We start from the raw sequence: 21,416 nt of genomic DNA, 5'->3' as shown, positions 1-21,416 counted from the left end.
ATTTACACGAATCTGCAAATGCCTCCCTTCATGTCTAATGCCTTTTCAGTTCTTATTCACATCATGCGTCAATGAGCAGTGTGCAAGACAACTCTGAAATCAGGAAAAAATCATTTAACATTGAAGTTTATAAGCTGTATATTAAGTAAAAACTATAGATTGACTTTATTTTGCTCGAAACAACTAATTTAATATGTGTTGAAATATAGTGAAATACATTTCACTATGGTATAACAAAAAAAATCTCTAAGACTTCAGTAAATTATTTTACATAATGTTCAAAATCTGATTGCTAGACCTCATCAGTTATGCCTGAATGTGATACATAAAATAATTCAGAAGGCCACATGAATATTTATTTCCTTTTTTAAGCGAGTAGTCATATAATAAGAAGCATTGAGTTGAAACATTTGCAAAGTAGTTAAGAAAAAAAGCACTCACTTGCATATTTGAGATGTTTTCATTTCAACTTTATTGTATAATAGTTCTACCAATACTTCTCCCCTCTTAAAAATTGTTTCAATCGTGTCTAATCTGTGGAAAGTTAATATTTTCCATAGTGAAAGTGGATAAGACAGCTGAGGAAAAATTAAAAGCATATAGTCTTTAATTTAAGAAACATTTGATACTAATTACTTCCTACCCTTCACAAGACTTAAATGTTGGTGAATGTATAGGATTACATTACTTTTTTAAGCAAGGTTTTAAGGCCAAATTTGGTAGATAAGGTAGAGGTCCGGTAAGATGAGATTTTTAAAATACAAGCATTTTTTTAAATACAGTCATTCTTTATAATACCAAATACCAGAATAGAACTGTGGCAATCCACTTGTGCTTATTCTAACTCATAATAGCATTTTTTCTTTCTTTTTTTCTTTCTTTCCATTTATTTATGCGAAAAATCCACTTTAATAATCTAGCTTCAGCTCAGTTGACAACTTCTCAAGTGTAAGAGAAGTCTTTCCAAGAGGCCTCAATCCACTAAGAGGTTACAGCTCAGAGAAGGGAAGAGCTCCAAGAAGCCCTGGAAGGGGCTGATGGTCTGGAGGACTCCTGAGGTGCAGGCGGTCTCCTGGATGGAGTACATGGCCAGCTGGGGGCTGCCTAAATCTAGAAGCTGCAGGCCCAGCCGAGAAGCCAAGAGAGGTCCGATGGTGGTCCCACAGGGAGAGGCATTCCGCACCATGAGATCCTGCAGGGGCACCCCGACACTGTTGGCCACCTGTCAGATCAGGGCCTCGGAAACCGCATTCGAGGCACAGCGCTGCTTGCTGTTCACCATGATCACAGGGCCCTTGTGGAAGAGGGGCCTGTGGTTCTCCTCGTGCTTGTCTGGGTGGTTGGGGTGCACGGCGTGGGCCACGTCTGCGTTGATCATGTAGAATTTGGGGATGGCTTCCTCGACCCCCGTCAGGTGCTGGGAGGGGGCCGAGATGCGGCGCAGCACCAGCTGTCAGCAGTGACTGAGCCCCCTGGGCACCCTCGGAGCCCGCCTCTTCGTTGTCATAGAGAGCGACCATGCACAGTGGGGCTCCAGGGCCAAAGAGGCAGGGGCCACACAGGAGTCGATCAAAGCCTGCAGGGCACAGAAGCAGCTGTGCAGATTGTCTAGCCAGGCGCAAAGATGAACTCCTCATAGGCACCAGCCAGGACCGCAGGCTGCGTGCCAGCAAGGCCCAGCTCCACCTCCAAGATCTCCTCGGGGCTCAGTCCCAGAGGGGCCACAGAAGGGACATGAGAAGGAGTGGTGGCGGTCATCTGCAGCATTGAGAGGCCCAGGCTCAGGAGTCCCCTTCTCCAGCTCCTCCGGGACAGCTGCGGCAAGAATGGGGACTAAGGGCAGCTCCCTGTGGGGCCCAAAGTTCTCGTTGACATTTCACGGCAGAGGGATGGCCAGGTGGGGGATGGGGAGAATGGGCCGGTGCACGTGCCCCAGCCGCTGACCCAGCCGGCCTGAGGGAGGGCACTTGACAAGGACGCGTCCAGTCAAGGTCAGGTCCCCGTCGGACCGGGTGCTCCAGATCCCACAGCAGAGGTCTCCACGCCAACCTGCTGGAAGCCCACCTGGCTACGGCGGGAGCGCCGTTGCACCCGGAGGCAGGGACTGTCCGGGTGGGCCCCGGTGAGGCTGAAACCATTGCCAGGAACACCCTGGCCTCCCACAGCACAAGCGATGATCTGATGATCGTGGAGGAGCTCCCGGGCAGGAAGTACTTGCTCTCCGGCTTGATATCCCAGCTCTCCGTCTCTTTGAGTTCATGGAAGGCAGCCTGGAGGAGGCAGCTGCGGCACTGGGCCACCGCGTGGAAAGGAGGGGGCTTTTTAAATTTATTATTATTTTTTTACAAATTTATTTTTTGTTGGTGTTCAATTTGCCAACATATAGAATACCACCCAGTGCTCATCCCCTCAAGTGACCACTCAGTGCCCATCACCCAGTCACCCACACCCGCCGCCCACCTCCCCTTCCACCACCCCTAGTTCATTTCCCAGAGTTAGGAGTCTCTCATGTTCTGTCTCCCTTTCTGATATTTCCCACTCATTTGTTCTCCTTTCCCCTTTATTCCCTGTCACTATTTTTTATATTCCCCAAATGAATGAGACCATATAATGTTTGTCCCTCTCTGATTGACTTACTTCACTCAGCATAATACCCTCCAGTTCCATCCACGTCGAAGCAAATGGTGGGTATTTGTCATTTCTAATGGCTGAGGAAGATTCCAGTGTATACATACACCACATCTTCGTTATCCATTCATCTTTCGATAGACACTGAGGCTCCTTCCACAGTTTGGCTATTGCGGACATTGCTGCTAGAAACATCGTGCAGGTGTCCCGCGTTTCATTGCATCTGTATCTTTGGGGTAAGTCCCCAGCAGTGCAATTGCTGGGTCGTAGGGCAGGTCTATTTTTACCTCTTTGAGGAACCTCCACAGTTTTCCAGAGTGGCTGCACCAGTTCACATTCCCACCCACAGTGCGGGAGGGTTCCCCTTTCTCCGCATCCTCTCCAACATCTGTGGTTTCCTGTCTTGTTAATTTTCCCCATTCTCACTGGTGTGAGGTGGGATCTCATTGTGGTTTTGATTTGTAGTTCCCTGATGGCAAGTGATGCGGAGCATTTTCTCATGTGCGTGTTGGCCATGTCTGTGTCTTCCTCTGTGAGATTTCTGTTCATGAGATGACAGAAGGTTTAGTTAGAAAGGACAGATCACATTTCCTGCTGTTTGACTTTCGTTTTGTTTTCTCCAGTTTGAATTACTGAAAAAGAAATGGGAAGGATCAGTTAGCATTCCTCACGCCACTAAGGAGGCTTCCTGTCAAATTATATGGAAGGTGGGTATAACTCCTCATTTTGTTGTATGAGACTATTTTTAAATTTTCTGGAGAGATAATTGGAGAATCGCTCAAGCATGTTTGAGGATCGGGAGTGATCCTCCCGGAGGAGATGGAGAAGATGCTGAAAGCGGCGCCCGCCGAGCAGAGCGGCTCCTGGAGCCCAGGGAGCCGCAGGTGGAGCTCCCGGCAGGCCCGGGCGGAGGAGCGGAGGAGGCGGGAACCGGTGCGGCGGAGGCGACACAGGAGAGCGCAGGAGGCAGCAGCTGGTGGAGAAGGAGGTCAAGGTGCGAGAGAAACAGTTTTCCCAGGCACGACCCCTGCCCCGCTACGTGCCAGTCCCGAAGGAGGACTTTGACCTGAAGACCCACGTCGAGTGTCGGCGGCGCCGCTGGCTGCCTGCGCGGTGCTTAGCAGCCAGGTCTGCCGGTCCTCGGTCGAGATGCTGGCGAGATTCAGTCCTGGCAGAAGCGCCGGGTTGGCCTCGACCGGCTCAGGCGCACCCTTTCCCGTTATGTGGACAGGCACGAGCCGGAGCTGAAGGGGGTCATCTGCTTCCAGGCCATCGCGGAAGTGTACGCCGACCCCCTGCGCAGTGCGGCCAAGAGCCCGAACCCAGCCCTCACCTCCGGGTGAAGCCCCGCCGCGGTGCTGCAGGGTGGCCCCGCCCGCAGAGGCCACGCGCACCTGGACGGACGTCATCGCCCGGGAGCGGAGGCCTACACTCAGCTCCTGAACGGACTGTGGTCGGGGCCCGGACTCCTGCTGCCCCCCGAGACAGAGCCGCACGCTGGGCCCTCGGCCACGCGGGAGCGCTCCCCGGGCCCTGGGGGGTGGGGGGAGCGGAGCGCCGCCGGGGCTCCTGTGCCAGGCTGCGTGCTCTTCTGTACGGAGCTCGGCCCCTAACGTACCGGCCAATGGATAAAAAGTGGGGAGGCTCCTGGGAACTCAGAATTTGCAATAACCCTTCGGGGTCCTGACCCAGGCCTGCCCGGGCTGAGGAGCCGGTGCAGAGGGGGCCTCGAGCTCTGACCGGCCCCTGCGCTCCCCAGCCCGTGTTCTCTTTCACAAAGGACAAATTATGGTACCGGAATCTGCCAAAGATCCCCTCCTGCCTCAGCCCCTCTTTGCAGGGGCCTCGGAGGCTGAGGAGAGCCACATCCAGATTGGGAACCAGCTCAGGCGGTGCACTTGTCAAACCCCGCTCCACCCTGCTCTCCTGCATTTTATTACTTTGTTCAAGGGCCAGAGACCTCAGGTGTCATCCTTGAGGTCCCAGCCCCGTCCCCTTTTTGCAGACCCCAAACTCTGATCTCCATGGTGACTGCTTCACCGCCATGGTTACAGACTCCTAGCCTGGGCTCTGTGGCTCTGCCCATGCTTCTACTGTGGGCCCACCTGAGGGTACCTCCTGCCATCTCTCCAGCCCAGGACCTTGTGCTTCTCACGCTGGGAGTGGGGGAAGGGACCAGACACCCCCTCTTTGCCCTCCACCTGTGTCTCCAGGCCTGATGCACAGCATGTGGCCCCCCAGCCCAGCCCTCTCCCTTCCACTGGTGCCTTGCTTAGAGCCAGAAGGGACGAAGCCCCTGACATCCAGAGACTGGAAGAGGAAGGGAGCTGATGGGAACTGCGGCTACACGGGTTCTGTACAGGCTGGGTTTCTAACAGGGTTGGAGGGCTGCTCAGACGCTCCAGGGAGAACCTGAGCAGGAGAGGAGGCAGCAGAGAGAGAGGATCCTGAGGTGTGGCTGCCCTCCCTTCAGCATCAGAAGGGTGACAGAAATGGAGAGCAGAGGACCAGGCCACCAGCTGCCTGGCCTTGGCCCTTCACACCTTAACACTAAGCCCACCTCCTTGCCCACCACTGGGCCGTGGCTGCTAGGCCCCAGGCTGGGTGACTTTCAGTATTTGTAAGCATCTGAACAGAATAATAAAGCATTTGGAGTACGTGTTTGGGGGAAAAAAAAGAGGAGGGTGGGTGACTCAGTGATTGAGCATCTGCCTTTGGCTCAGGTTGTGATCCTGGGGTTCTGGGATCGAGTCCCACACCAGGTTCCCCGCAGGGAGCCTGCTTCTCCCTCTGCCTATGTCTCGGCATTTTCTCTCATGGATAACTAAATAAAATATTTTAAAGAAAAGAATATTTGAGGATCATGACAAAAAGAAGAAACCTTGATTATTGATTATCAAATAATAACTTGGTATCTGATTACTGCTTATAATCAGTATATATATATATATTGCCAATATATATATTTGCCAATATATATTTTGCCAAATATATTGCCAATTATATATTTTTATTTGTGATATTATGTATGTATTAAACATTTCAGTATTTAATATGAGTGGAATACATTTTTTTAGCTGTTTGAGGAAAAAGAAAGCGAGAGAGGCTTTCCACATCAGTCCCTGAGTTGTAGCAGTTTAGTGTGAAATGCTTGAAACACATGATGTTTTTAACTGTCATATTTAATTCTTATACATGTTTGGCTAAGTATGAAGTAATAGAAATCAGAAGCATTTTTATGTGGTTGGAAACTGGCTGATTTTTATTAGTCATGAAAGTTTTAAAGGTAGTGACTCGAGCTCTGAGATATATCTTCATTTCTACTTTAACCTTTTAAAATTATTTAGATACAAATTATTTGCTGCAACAAGGTAATGTCAATTATGAGGTTATTACTTTTGGATTTTAAAGCACTTGAGTTTACTTATACTGGGTTAGTAAAATTGTCTTTAAAAATATCCATATCTACTTATAATTCCTCAGGAATTAAAAATATTACATGATAAAATGTAATTAACAGAGATTTCATCAAAGAGGAGATATGGATAGCAAATAAGCACGTGAAAAGTTGATTGGCTTATTAGTAATTATGGATTTGCAAATTATAACCAAAATTAAATACCATTATATACCATTGAATACCATTAAATACCATTAAGTATTATTATTATTAGAGTCGCAAGGAAAAAAAACATCCTAAGTGCTGATGAAGATGCAAAACAACTGTAACTCTCATACATTGATTGCTAGTGGGAATACAAAATGGTTCGACCAACATGGAATACAATTTCTCAGTTTCATTTTTTTAATATTTTATTTATTTGTTCCTGAGAGACACAGAGAGAGAGGCAGAGACAGGCAGAGGGAGAAGCAGGTTCCCTGCTGGGAGCCCGTCGTGGTACTCGATCCTGGGACCCTGGGGTCATGAACCAAGCCGAAGGCAGACGTTCAACCACTGAGCCACCCAGATGTCCCATATGATTCCATTTAAATAATAACATTTTGGAAAAGACAGAACTATGGGTGCAGAACACAGGCCAGGGTCACCAAGACACAGGGAAAGGAGATTGACTACAAAATGCTGTGAGAGGACATTTTCAGGGGACAGAATTGCTCTGTATCTTGATTGTGGCATATGTACCTACCTACATACGCTCAAGAATACTCACTGATCTATAAACTCAAAAAGGTGAACATGATGCAAGTAAATTATGCTTCAATAAACCTGACAAAATAAAGCATTCATGATGTTATTTTTAAAAAGTCTTATTTGTGGATTTCAAAGTTCCCAAATATTCTGAATGAGTGGAATTAAATATTATAGGCTGATTCTGCTGAGACTTCAACTTTAGACTTTGTTTAAAAGGGATGTAAATTAAAAAAAATAAAGTGTGTTTGGATGGTTCCCTTGGTTAACCATCAGACTCCTGGTTTCATCTCAGGTTAAGAACTCAGGACCCTGAGACCCACTGCTAACCCTGAGCTGGCTCTGCAGGGAGTTTGCTTGAAGATTCGCGCCTCTGCACCTTCACCACCTGTGTTCAATCTCTCTCTCACTCTCAAGTAAATGAATAAGTCTTAAAAAAAAGGCATGTACATTTTCAGAGGTAACCAATCAGAAAATAACGTCTGTATCATGTAAGGGTTAAAGGAATTAGAAAAAAAATAGCCCGAACAAATTTGATTTTTTTAAAGATTTTATTTATTTATTCATGAGAGAAGCAGAGACACAGGCAGAGGGAGAAGCAGGCTCCCTGCAGTGAGCCCGATGTGGGACTCGATCCTGCATCTCCAGGTTCACATCCTGGGTTGAAGGCAAATGCTAAACCCTTGAGCCACCAGGGGATCCCTTTCTTTTTTTTTCCCAATCAATAAACATTCGTTGCCCATTTACAATGTGCTAAACACTAGGCACTGTGCATACAGACAAAAGGCGCACTGACTGCTCCCAAGGAGTTTATTAACAAGTTGGGGCCACAACAAAATAAATAGTTAAAATACGATGCGGTCAGAAGGGAGGGGCAAGATGGCAGAAGAGTAGGGTCCCCAAGTCACCTGTCCCCACCAAATTACCTAGATAAGCTTCAAATCATCGAATTTGGCCTGAGATTTAAAGAGAGAACAGCTGGAATGCTACAGTGAGAAGAGTTTGTGCTGCTATCAAGGTAGGAAGACGGGGAAAAAAGAAATAAAGAAACAAAAGGCATCCAAGCGGGAGGGGCCCCGCAAGGAGCCAGGCAAAGGCCGGGGCGAGTGTCCCCAGGACAGGAGAGCCCCGTCCCAGAGAAGCAGGAGCTTCACCAATCTTCCCGGGGAAAAAGGAGCCCGCAGTGAGTTAGAGCAGGACCCCAGGAGGGCGGGGATGCCCCCAGGCTCCCTGGGACACTAACAGAGCACCTGCACCTCCAGGAGAGTGCACCGAGGTCCCTATAGCACTGCAGCATGAGCAGGGCTTGACACAGGATCAGCTCAGAAGGGGCTGCATGGCCAGGAGCATGAATCCAACAGCACAGGCCCAGGAGCACAGGGCGCTGGGGACACAGCCCAGGATCCAGCCTCCCCTTGGGACAGTCAGAGGCCGGGAGGGGTCAGGATACAAAATCAATGCCCAGAAGTCAGTGGCATTTCTATACACTAGCAATGAGACTGAAGAAAAAGAAATGAAGGAGTCCATCCCATTTACAATTACACCCAAAAGCATAAGATACCTGGGAATAAACCTAACTAAAGAGGTAAAGGATATATACCCTAAAAACTATAGAACACTTCTGAAAGAAATTGAGGAAGACAATTGACAGGGAATAAAATAAAGGGGAAAGAAGAAAAAATGAGAGGGAAATATCAGAAAGGGAGACAGGACATGTAGACTCCTAACTCTGGGAAATGAACTAGGGATGGTGAAAGGGGAAGAGAGCATGGGGTGTGGGTGAATGAGTGATGGGCACTGAGGGGGCACTTGACGGGATGAACATTGGGTGTTATTCTGTATGTTGGCAAATTGAATACCAATAAAAATAAATTTATTATAAAAAAAATTCTAAAAAATTTTTCTTAACTATCTACTTTTCTAGTTGATCTCATGTGGAAAATTAAGCTGATTTCTTTTACATCCTTTTACATAAGTGAGAAGATAAGGTATTTAATACTCTTTCATATTTATAGATCATCTTCCAAATTACAGCCAATATGATTTTTTATTTGGCAACAAACATTTTAAAAAAATCTAATGAACAACAACAACAAAAAATCTAATGAACAAAAATTTGAAGAAAGAGAAAAATGCTCCACATTTGGCACTCAGTCCAAGGTTGACACTGTAAAGATTTTCTTCTTTCTTATTCTTTACTAAATTAAGAGTATCTTTATGTTTAAAAAAAATGAGATTGCACATAAGGAGCAAAACTTCAAAATTACTTAAAATAGAAGTGTTTCATTGAATTGTTTTATATCGTTTTAATTTGGGTGAAGTAATTGTAAATGGGATGGACTACTTTATTTCTCTTTCTTCAGTCTCATTGTTAGTGTATAGAAATGCCATTGTTTTATGGGCATTGATTTTGTATCCTGCCACACTACCAAATTGCTGTATGAGTTCTAACAATCTTGGAGTGGAGTCTTTTGGGTTTTCTATGTAGGGTATCATGTCATCGGTGAAGAGGGAGAGTTTGACTTCTTCTTTGCCAATTTGAATGCCTTTAATGTCTTTTTGTTGTCTGATTGCTGAGGCAAGGACTTCCAATACTATGGTGAATAGCAGTGGTGAGAGTGGACATCCCTGTCTGGTTCCTGATCTTAGGGGAAAGGCTCCCAGTGCTTCCCCATTGAAAATTATATTTCCTGTGAGATGTTCGTAGATGGCCTTTCAGATGTTGAGGAATGTTCCCTCTATCCCTACACTCTGAAGAGTTTTGATCAGGAATGGATGCTGTATTTTGTCAAATGCTTTCTCTGCATCTAATGAGAGGATCCTATGGTTCTTGGTTTTTCTCTTGCTGATATGATGAATCACACTGATTGTTTTACGAGTGTTGAACCAGCCTTGTTCCCCGGGGATAAATCCTACTTGGTCGTGGTGAATAATTTTCTTAATGTGCTGTTGGATCCTATTGGCTAGTATCTTGTTGAGAATTTTTGCATCCATGTTCATCAGGGATATTGGTCTGTAATTCTCCTTTTAGTGGGGTCTTTGTCTGGTTTTGGAATTAAGGTGATTCTGGCTTCATAGAACGAATTTGGAAGTACTCCATCTCTTTCTATCTTTCCAAACAGCTTTAGTAGAATAGGTATGGTTTCTTCTTTAAACGTTTGATAGAATTCCCCTGGGAAGCCATCTGGCCCTGGACTTGTGTGTCTTGGGAGGGTTTTGATAACTGCTTCAATTTCCTCCCTGGTTATTGGCCTGTTCAGGTTTTCTATTTCTTCCTGTTCGATTTTTGGTAGTTTGTAGCTTTCCAGGAATGGGTCCATTTCTTCTAGATTGCCTAATTTATTGGCGTATAGCTGTTGATAATATGTTTTTAAAATCGTTTGTATTTCCTTGGTGTTGGTAGTGATCTCTCCTTTCTCATTCATGATTTTATTAATTTGAGTCTTCTCTCTCTTCTTTTTAATAAGGCTGGCTAATGGTTTATCTATCCTATTAATTTTTTCATAAAACCAATTCCTGGTTTTGTTGATCTGTTCCACAGTTCTTCTGGTCTCGATTTCGTTGAGTTCTGCTCGAATCTTAATTAACTCCCTTCTTCTGTGGGGTGGAGGATCTATTTGCTGTATTTTCTCTAGCTCCTTTAGGTGTAAGGTTAGTTTTGTATTTGAATTCTTTCCAGTTTTTGGATGGATGCTTGTATTGCGATGTATTTCCCCCTCAGGACTGCTTTTGCTGTATCCCAAAGATTTTGTATGGTTGTATCTTCATTCTCATTAGTTTCCATGAATATTTTTAATTCTTCCTTAATTTCCTGGTTGACCGTTTCATCTTTTAGCAAGATGGTCCTTAACCTCCACGTGTTTGAAGTCCTTCCAAACTTCTTATTGTGATTTAGTTCTAATTTCAAGGCATTATGATCTGAGAATATGCAGGGGACGATCCCAATCTTTTAGTATCAGTTAAGACCTGATTTGTGACCCAGTATGTGGTCTATTCTGGAGAAAGTTCCATGTGCACTTGAGAACAATGTGTATTCAGGTGAGTTTGGATGTAAAGTTCTGTAGGTATCTGTGGAATCCATCTGGTCCAGTGTATCATTTAAATCTCTCATTTCTTTGTAGATGTTGTGTTTAGAAGACCTATTGAGTGTAGAAAGTGCTAGATTGAAGTCACCAAGTATAAGTCCAAGTATAAGTGTAGTATTATCGAATTATGTCTTAACTTTGGCATTGTGTAACTCTGTGGAAGAGAGGACTGTTTCTGATTCTTTCTTTTGAGGTAAGGTTTTCCTTCTAGTCATTTTGCTCAGTGCAGAGTGGCCAAAAACAAGTTGTATTGGGAAAAGGAGAAAAAGAGAGGAGGGAAAGAATGAAAGAAAAAGGAAATAAGAAGAAAGAAAAGGATGAAAAAAAGAGAAAAAAGAAAAAAGAGAAGAAAAAGAGGAAAAAAGGGGTGGGGGAAAGCAAACAGAAATCAAAAAGGAAAAAAAAAGAGGGGGAGTATCCTGTGGTTCTGTATACTGTAAGTTCCTTGACTTCGGAACTTTCTAGTGCTGGTTGATCAATAATTTGTTTTTCCCATGTCCGCCTTGCTGGTCTTTAAGGGGAGGGTCCTGTTGTGCTGATTTTCAGGTGTTAGCACTTGGGGAAGCTGTTCAGCCCCCTGCCTGGTGCAGGGCTCAGTGACTGATGTTTAAGCTGATTATCTGGTGAGGCCACTGTGAGGCTCAGTGGGGGTTGTTGATCCTGGGAGGCCCCAGGAGGAACAGTAACAGTGGCAGAGGCCAGCTCTGCAGCCCTGGAATCAGCTTCCACAGTAACTACAGAGCTCTCATTGTGCAGGGGTCTGGATGCTCCAGGGGTGGGGCCGCTGATGTGCTCAGCTTGGGGCAGGAGAGTCCTTGTTGTCTTGTGCCCTCCTGGCCTCTGCCTGTCCTGGAGGGAGGCTGGATCCTGGGCTGTGTCCCTGGCACCCTGTGCTCCCGGGCCTGCGCTATTGGAATTGCGATCCTGGCCCCGCAGCTCCCTCTCTGCAGAGCCGCCTGAGCTGCTTTCGAGCTGCTCCCATGGCCTCGTAGCCCCTCCTGTGTGGAGTCTCTGCCAGAGCCGCCTCTGAGCTGCTCCAGGGTCCAGCCGTGCGGGCGCAGCAGCCCTTTAGGGAGCTCGGGACCCTCTCCTGGGGCGCAGGTGCTCTGTTAGTGTCCCAGGGAGCCTGAGGGATCCCTGCCCTCCTGGGATCCTGCTCTAACTCCCTGCAAGGCCTTTCTGCCTGAGAAGATTGGTGAAGCTCCTGCTTCTCCGGGTCGGGGCTCTCCTGTCCTGGGGACACTCACCCTGGCCTTAGCCTGGCTTCCCACAGGGCCCCACCCCCTTGGATGCCTTTTGTTTCTCTATTTCTTTTTCCCCGTCTTCCTACCTTGATAGAAGCATGCACTCTTCTCACTGTAGCATTCCAGAAGTTCTCCATTTAAATCTCAGGCTGAATTCATAGATTTTCAGGATGATTTGAAGGTTATCTAGTTAATTTGGTGGGGACAGGTGACTTAGTGACACTACTCTTCCACCATCTTGTCCCTCCTCCCTCCCAGTTAGTTTTGAAGCAATTTCATGGAAATGGAGCATCCTTTATTTGTACACAATATTAATAAAGATAAGGAATTGGGACTTTGTGTTTTGCTATTTTGCTATTGTCTTGGGTCCAGAGACTCCCTACTTGCCATGAAGCCTGTATGTTGATGGTCAGTTTGTCTTGAGCTGCTCAGGAAACCAAAGTTCTAACAGAAAAATAATCAATTCCAATGAGAAAGAATTATCAAACGTAGGGTCAAAATTTCTATATTCTCTTCCTTTCTTCTGAGAAATTAAAAAAAATCAGAAGATGATTCCATTAATACAAAATCAGAACAAAGAGTGTAGGATTGTTAAAAGTAAGTGAGTGAGCTGTGAGTAACCTAGTAAGCCATTCTTCTCAGTTCCAGAGAAATATTTACCAAGACATCGAACTGCTGGTCTGCTGAGAAAACTTGAGCTACGAACCCCATACAAATTGATAAATTTGAACACTTTTAAACTTTTTTTGAAAGTCAGGATAAAGAAAAAGTGTTTTCTAACATTTTATTATGGTTATTTTCACAAATAAAGCAAAATTGAAAGAATTTTACAGTAAACACCAAAATATCAATGAGGTTATACCATTAATATTTTGTTATGCTTAGTTTTATTACATTTCTGTCTGCATATCCATGCCCCTCAGACAAAAAAAAAGAATATATATGGCATGACACTATTTACATAAATTTCAGAAGAGCAGGCTCAGCTAATCTATGATGTTAGAAGACAAGATGTGGGCAGCCCCGGTGGCTCAGTTGTTTAGCACCGCCTTCAGCCCAGGGTGTGATCCTAGAGACCAGGGATCCAGTCCCACATCAGGTTCCCTGAATGGATCCTGCTTCTCACTCTGCCTGTGTCTCTGCCTCTCTCTGTGTGTGTCTCTCATGAATAAATTTTAAAAAATCTTTAAAAACCTAAAAAGAAAAGAGAAAAGAAGTCAGGATGCCAGCCAGGCTAGCAGGAGAAGATTTCCTGGAAGGGTTCATATGGAACTTTGCACATGATAGTGAAGGAGGATTTCGACCACCTCCATTTTGACCTCAAACTTTCTAATTGATTAAGTTCTTCAATCAGCTTATCTCTTAACTCAGGCAAAACACCCAGCAGGCATAGCATCCCCTGAAGGGTACTCCTTTTCACTAAACCCTGACTTGTTTCTCTGCCTTCGAATCTTGTCAGTGGCAAATGAAATCTTAGTGACGAATAACATGGGTCTATTTGGGAACCCTGTGCTCTTGCTCTCCTCTAACCCGGCTACAATAGTGTCTTATTTCTTGATGTTGATGATAGTTTCACTGGGGTGTTCGATCTGTGAAAATTCACTGAGTTTATATGTGTAATGTGCACAGTTCCAAATGTTATAATTCAAAAAAAACCGATACCACACAGAACTATTATAAAGAGATTAAACTCATATAATAAAATACAGAGGTCATCAGAGTAAATAGAAACCAAACAGAAAAAAAATGAACTATTGGGACTTCATCAAGATAAGAAGCTTTTGCACAGCAAAGGATACAGTCAACAAAACTCAAAGACAACCTACAGAATGGGAGAAGATATTTGCAAATGACATATCAGATAAAGGGCTAGTTTCCAAGATCTATAAAGAACTTCTTAAACTCAACACCAAAGAAACAAACAATCCAATCATGAAATGGGCAAAAGACATGAACAGAAATCTCACAGAGGAAGACATAGACATGGCCAACATGCACATGAGAAAATGCTCTGCATCACTTGCCATCAGGGAACTACAAATCAAAACCACAATGAGATACCACCTCATGCCAGTGAGAATGGGGAAAATGAACAAGGCAGGAAACAACAAATGTTGGAGAGGATGCGGAGAAAAGGGAACCCTCATACACTGTTGGTGGGAATGTGAACTGGTGCAGCCACTCTGGAAAACTGTGTGGAGGTTCCTCAAACAGTTAAAAATATACCTGCCCTACGACCCAGCAATTGCACTGTTGGGGATTTACCCCAAAGATACAAATGCAATGAAACGCCGGGACACCTGCACCCCGATGTTTATAGCAGCAATGGCCACGATAGCCAAACTGTGGAAGGCGCCTTGGTGTCCAACGAAAGATGAATGGATAAAGAAGATGTGGTTTATGTATACAATGGAATATTACTCAGCTATTAGAAATGACAAATACCCACCATTTGCTTCAACGTGGATGGAACTGGAGGGTATTATGCTGAGTGAAGTAAGTCAGTCGGAGAAGGACAAACATTATATGTTCTCATTCATTTGGGGAATATAAATAATAGTGAAAGGGAATATAAGGGAAGGGGGAAGAAATGTGTGGGAAATATCAGAAAGGGAGACAGAACGTAAAGACTGCTAACTCTGGGAAACGAACTAGGGGTGGTAGAAGGGGAGGAGGGCGGGGGGTGGGAGTGAATGGGTGACAGGCACTGGGGGTTATTCTGTATGTTAGTAAATTGAACACCAATAAAAAATAAATTTAAAAAAATAAAAAAATAAAAAATAAAAAAATAAAAAAAAATCTGATATATTTTTCTTATTGGAGAGATGTTCAAAGCAACCTAAAACTGGAAACTGGAAATAAGGGAGTGCAAAGAGATACACACCAAATATGGATCAAAAAACAAAATAAAACAAAACACTAGTATATTTATTTTTCTAACACTTACTCTGGCTCATCCAAGATTAAATATTCTAATTGTCATTAGCCTCTCCTTGCACCCATTTATTTTATTCACAATTCAAGTAGGTTAAAAATTGGTAAAGATATCAAGGTGAACACCCAATAAAGGATATGCATTCTTCCCTAGCATGAATGGGACATTTTCAAAATGATCACATACTAGAAAATAAAACGAGTATGTCAGTAATCCTCAAATATCAATAAAACAAAGATGACATTCTCTGACCACAATACAAATTAATTTCACAGATTTTAATTTTAAATCTCCAGATCTTTATCCTGAAACCATATACTTCATTCAACTGCCCACTCAGCATAAACACGTGAATGATTAATAAACATCTCAAACACAATGTGGCTAAAAGTGAGCACCTAATTTCCCCCTGCTAGAGTTGCTCCAGCCATAAGTTTCCCTGTCTATAGTGTCTCAGGCCAAAAGACTCAGAGTCATTCTTGTCTCCTCTGGCTTTTAAACCTACACCCAGTTTGTGAGGAAATCCTGAGGACTCTATCTTTAAAAATGACATCTCAGAAAAAAACCACTTCTAGCCACCTGCGCTGTAGTTGCCCTGGCATAAGCCATCTTCTGCACATTTCCTTTTAACAGGTTTGCCATGACCCACTGTGTCTATTTTCAACTATTGCAGCTGACTTGACCCCTTCTGTGACAAGCTGGAATATGTCACCTCTTGTTAAAATGCTGTAGTGCCTTCCCACTTCATTCAGAAGAAAAGCTGTAGGATGGTCTCTAAGGCTCTCCCAGTCACCTCTAACACATTTCCAGTTTCCTATCTGGATACTCTCCATTGCTCACTCAGCCTCCAGCCTCTCTGTTGGTCCTAGAATGAATCAGGCATGCATTCCTGATTCCTTAAAACTTAGGCTCTACTCTTCCTTTTGCCTAGAAATCTTCAAGAAATACCTTTGGTGAATTACCTCGCCATCTTCAAGTCTTCCCTAAAATTTCTCCTTCTCTCTGAGATTCCATTACAAACCCATTTAATATTGCAGACTTCCCCTCATCCTTAGGCCCTCTTGTGGGTGCTCTGTGTGAATTTGTTGAATATCACAACCTGTGGTATGCAGCTAACACAACACTCATTAAAACAATTATATAACCTACATGCTAATTTTAGGGAAGAAAGATAGGGACTATACATGCTTATTATAAGGAAGAAATACAGGAAATAAACAAGCTAAGTATATAACTCTGTGGTTTCTGGCTAAAATTTTAACCTGATTTTCCTGGTCACATTCACCTGGATAGTCTTCAGACATTTAAAATCATCACTTTCAAAAGAGAAATCATCTTCAGACTGTTCCTCAATTCTTCATATTGTAAATAGTGCCAATATTCACAGTGATCTATTCTGGGAGCATAGAGGAACATCCTTGGCTCGTCCTTCTCCCTGACCCATCTATTCAAACAATCACCAATTTTTGCAAATTTGCATTCTGCAACATCTCTCAAATCCACTTACATTTCTATGCTACTTTGTCCAAATACCAAGATCCAAGATCCATTCACAAGAGTTCTCATTTGCTTTGCTCACTGCCTTTGTAACTGTTCTTTCGGATTTCAACCCAACTCTGCTCCATATCCATTCACTTCATGATAGCTGCTATGGGCTGAATTGTGTCCCCTCAGATTTGCCTGTTGAAGTCCTCCTAACTATTGATACAAAAATACAAAGACTTTGTCCTAAATATGGCTGGTATTCAGTGTTAAGTGGCTGGAGGGCTTACCACCCATTCATAGTCCTTCAAAGACATTGTGTAGATTTTTTTAAGCACGTAAAATGGCTAAATAAATGCCTGCAGGCAACTGCAAGGTTCTCCTTTCTTTCTTTCTTTCTTTCTTTCTTTCTTTCTTTCTTTCTTTCTTTCTTTCTTTCTTTCTTTTAAGGTTCTCCTTTCAAAGGTGTTTTGAGACTGCTTTGGTGTATAAGCTTAAGTTCTACTGTATATAGCATGGCAGCAAAAAACAAGAATACCTATAGATTGTATTCAGCTCAGAAGTATGTTCCTCTGCTCTAAGATTTCAGATCTACTCCCAAAGCTTTGCCTGTTTTATCCATAATATCCATATTGAAAATACTCCTTAGCAATCTACTACTAAATAGAAAAAGTTTACTAAATTAGAATGCTGGTACTTTTAAGACTAATTTGCATTTAATGTAGTAAACTTAAACCCAGACAGTATCTGTGATTGACAACACGTTTTGAAGAAGGTCACCTTGCTTGATATTATAGTATAATATGAATATTTGCCTATTTAAATTTTTTTTAAAGTAGCCACGTTTTAACAGCAGAAGAAGAAGCTAGGAGGAAGGGCTATATTGTTGGTTGGTGGGAAAGGAAGCTCAGAGAAAGCGTTACTCTTCACTTTCCTTACCTCTTTGTTCAAGAGAAGGAAGACTGCCTTGCCCTGGTCCCATAGAGGTGTGGCCATTTTTCATAGGCCCTTACTCTCATACATTCTCTCTTTGGGAATGGACAGACTCATAAAGTTTTGACCACATCACTCAGCATGGGGAGTATAGGGTCTCTGTCACTTACCCCTCTTTTCCTCCACTGACCCTTTGCAGCCCTGGACCTCATCTGTGGGAATGGGAGTCCCCTGCCCAAACTGTCCCACACCATAGACCTTTGCCCTGGCTAGAATTGTCCTTTCCTTTTTTAAAACATTTTTAATTATTTATTCATGAGACACACACACACACACACAGAGGCAGAGACACAGGCAGAGGGAGAAGAAAGCTCCATGTGGGGAGCCTGACTTAGGATTCAACCCTAGGTCTCTAGGATTATGCCCAGAGCCAAAGGCAGATGTTCAACTGCTGATCCACTCAGGCATCCCAGAATTGCCCTTTCCTCACCTACTACTTTTGTGTAGCAATGACATTACATTTCATTTCATGAGGTCTGGATACAACCAAATTTAGTTACATTTCAAGTCGATTCAAGTGTGATTCTACTTGCAAACATCTTGTGGAGGGCTGGTGAAAATAAACTTTAACACACACACACGCACGCGCGGGCACATGCATGCACATTTTCCCTTCTTAGCCAGAAATTGGTACTACTGAAAAAATTGGTGCTAAGCACAGAAGAAATGTTAGAATTCCTGTTTTGGGTAAATACAACTTCTTTCTTACTTAGCAATATCTAAAGAATACATTTATTTTTTTAAAGAATACATTTTCATTCTTCTGCATGTGGATGTCCAATTTTCCAAGCACCATTTATTGAAGAGACTGTCTTTCTTCCAATGGATAGTCTTTCCTCCTTTATCGAATATTAGTTGACCATAAAGTTCAGGGTCCACTTCTGGATTCTCTATTCTGTTCCACTGATCTATGTGTCTGTTTTTGTGCCAGTACCACACTGTCTTGATGACCACAGCTTTGTAGTACAACCTGAAATCTGGCATTGTGATGCCCCCAGATATGGTTTTCTTTTTTAAAATTCCCCTGGATTTTCGGGGTCTTTTCTGATTCCACACAAATCTTAAAATAATTTGTTCTAACTCTCTGAAGAAAGTCCATGGTATTTTGATAGGGATTGCATTAAACGTGTATATTGCCCTAGGTAACATTGACATTTTCACAATATTAATTCTGCCGATCCATGAGCATGGAATATTTTTCCATCTCTTTGTGTCTTCCTCATGTTGGAGAGGATGCGGAGAAAAGGGAACCCTCATACACTGTTGGTGGGAATGTGAACTGGTGCAGCCACTCTGGAAAACTGTGTGGAGGTTCCTCAAACAGTTAAAAATATACCTGCCCTACGACCCAGCAATTGCACTGTTGGGGATTTACCCCAAAGATACAAATGCAATGAAACGCCGGGACACCTGCACCCCGATGTTTATAGCAGCAATGGCCACGATAGCCAAACTGTGGAAGGCGCCTTGGTGTCCAACGAAAGATGAATGGATAAAGAAGATGTGGTTTATGTATACAATGGAATATTACTCAGCTATTAGAAATGACAAATACCCACCATTTGCTTCAACGTGGATGGAACTGGAGGGTATTATGCTGAGTGAAGTAAGTCAGTCGGAGAAGGACAAACATTATATGTTCTCATTCATTTGGGGAATATAAATAATAGTGAAAGGGAATATAAGGGAAGAGAGAAGAAATGTGTGGGAAATATCAGAAAGGGAGACAGAACGTAAAGACTGCTAACTCTGGGAAACGAACTAGGGGTGGTAGAAGGGGAGGAGGGCGGGGGGTGGGAGTGAATGGGTGACAGGCACTGGGGGTTATTCTGTATGTTAGTAAATTGAACACCAATAAAAAATAAATTAAAAAAAAGAATACATTTAAATCTTAAAACAGTTCTGATCATAAAAAGAAATACAGATTGTAGGTCAGGGGAAGATACTGGTCAAAAGTAATCAGTAGGATATATTCCACCTTCCAGAGAACCTGAACCAAAACCTCTTGTCCAGACCGTGCTCCCTTATTATATAGGTACATTTCCCTGCAGACTGTGGACACATTGGAATGACAGTGAGTGTAGTTGCACATGAAAGGCTATTTTTCCCTTACTTTGTATATATATCTACATTAATACCTTAGGGGATATAGAGAATCTTCTTTTCCATCAGTGATTCACAAGGAACTATGACTATATTTTGGAGCTTAAAGAAGGGACAAAATGTTAAAGATACTGTATTTATTGTAAATATAGAATTTCAAACTTATTTACAGAGAAATGTAGATGGTGCCATTTTCATTATTAGGTGCCAACCCCATTTCACAAAGAGAAATATGTGCAGTATCTTTAAAATGGTTCCTTTAGCTCATATCCTCCCAGGAACTCCTATTCTATTTGGAGTTTCCCCTAAGACCAATTATTTGATTTTCATGTTGAATATTCCATAAAGAGTTCCACAATTTTCTATTGCCAAGTGAGGTGATCTTCCACTCATATTTCCACAGATGTGAGATAATATCAAATGGGAGGAAAAGTGAAACCAGGGCAGCTCCGGTGGTACAGTGGTTTAGTGTCTCCTGCAGCCCAGGGCGTGATCCTGGAGACCCTGGATCGAGTCCCACGTCGGGCTCTCTGCATGGAGCCTGCTTCTACCTCTGCCTGTGTCTCTGCCTCTCATTCTCTCTGTGTCTCTATGAGTAAATAAATAAATAATATTTAAAAAAAAGAAAAGTGAAACCAGTGGTCTCTAGAAGTGGATATGACTTTTATAAGCATGTGAAGTACAATATATTTTTAATACTCCATGGTTTCTCTGAGCTCGGAATAAGCTTTTCAGCATAAGCTCACATATGTTTCCAAAGGGCTGGATGCTGTCATTTAGCTGGAGGTGGCAATGACAGGTGTGTTCAGTGACATTTTAAAGGTGCAAAATGATAAAAAAACATAATTAGACTTACTTAAATTCTGTCTTCTGGAAGGTATATATCAGAACAAACACATGAAGAAAATAAGATGTGTTGCATCATAGTCCATTATTTTACCTGTGAGATATCAACATTCACTTAGAGGCAAATGCATCTTTAAGTAGGAAAAGATAGGAAGAAAGTAATAGATATTTTGACTCAAGATTGCCATGAAATTTCAACTCTGTAACTATGGTGGCATAAAGTTAAATCTACAATGTTAGAAATGTAGGAAACACCCATGATCTCTCCTGCCATTCGTGAATTGCAAAAGATAATTTCTGTACAAGTCAGTCAAAACACTAGTAGTAGTGTATAATTGTAGAAGATAATTGGGAAGACTGCATTCCCCCAGATTAATGATAATTTTTAAAGGGTATGAATCTTGGGACTTCCATCCACATACTACTGCAATGTGAATAAAATGCCGTGTCTACACAATTAACCCAGTGATGCCCATAAAAGTGAATATTACTGATATCATTGTAGCTAATGACTGTGCCTGTAGGCTAATAATGGTCATACCTAGATTTTAACTTTCCTACTGAAATTACATTTCCAAAATGTTTGGGGGCTGCAGTGGTTTTCACAGTTATCTCAACACTTGACAAATAGAAAGCAAAACATAAATCTAAATAATGTATTTAGAAACAACTGGGCATTTGTTCACAGCTTAGCTGTTCATTTCATACTGTTGCCACCCTGCATATGCTGAAAACTTTATGTTTTTATCTATCAACTTCAATTCCATTTTGAATTTAATTTATTGCCTTTACTTACTGAAATTCTCTCCAAGCAGCCCACAGATTTAGGAAAACTTGATCTGACCTTCTGCACATTCTAGGAAGTTGCTTCATAAAATGCTCCAGATGGAAGTGAAGGAGTCATGTTTTAAAGGAGGGATGAAAGAAGAAACAAGTTGGATTATGTGTTTCTT

General features: G+C 42.9%; 1 pseudogene; it reads right to left on the bottom strand.

The window, feature by feature from the left end:
* Positions 1-448: 448 nt before the first annotated feature.
* Positions 449-4,560, bottom strand: LOC144291375 (aspartyl aminopeptidase-like; annotated as a pseudogene).
* Between the last annotated feature and the right edge of the window lie 16,856 nt (positions 4,561-21,416).

Source organism: Canis aureus, chromosome 20 (assembly GCF_053574225.1).
Source record: "Canis aureus isolate CA01 chromosome 20, VMU_Caureus_v.1.0, whole genome shotgun sequence".
Classification (NCBI taxonomy): domain Eukaryota; kingdom Metazoa; phylum Chordata; class Mammalia; order Carnivora; family Canidae; genus Canis; species Canis aureus.
The sequence above is the reverse complement of the archived record's forward strand: the minus strand, read 5'-3'. Positions and strand labels throughout refer to the sequence as shown.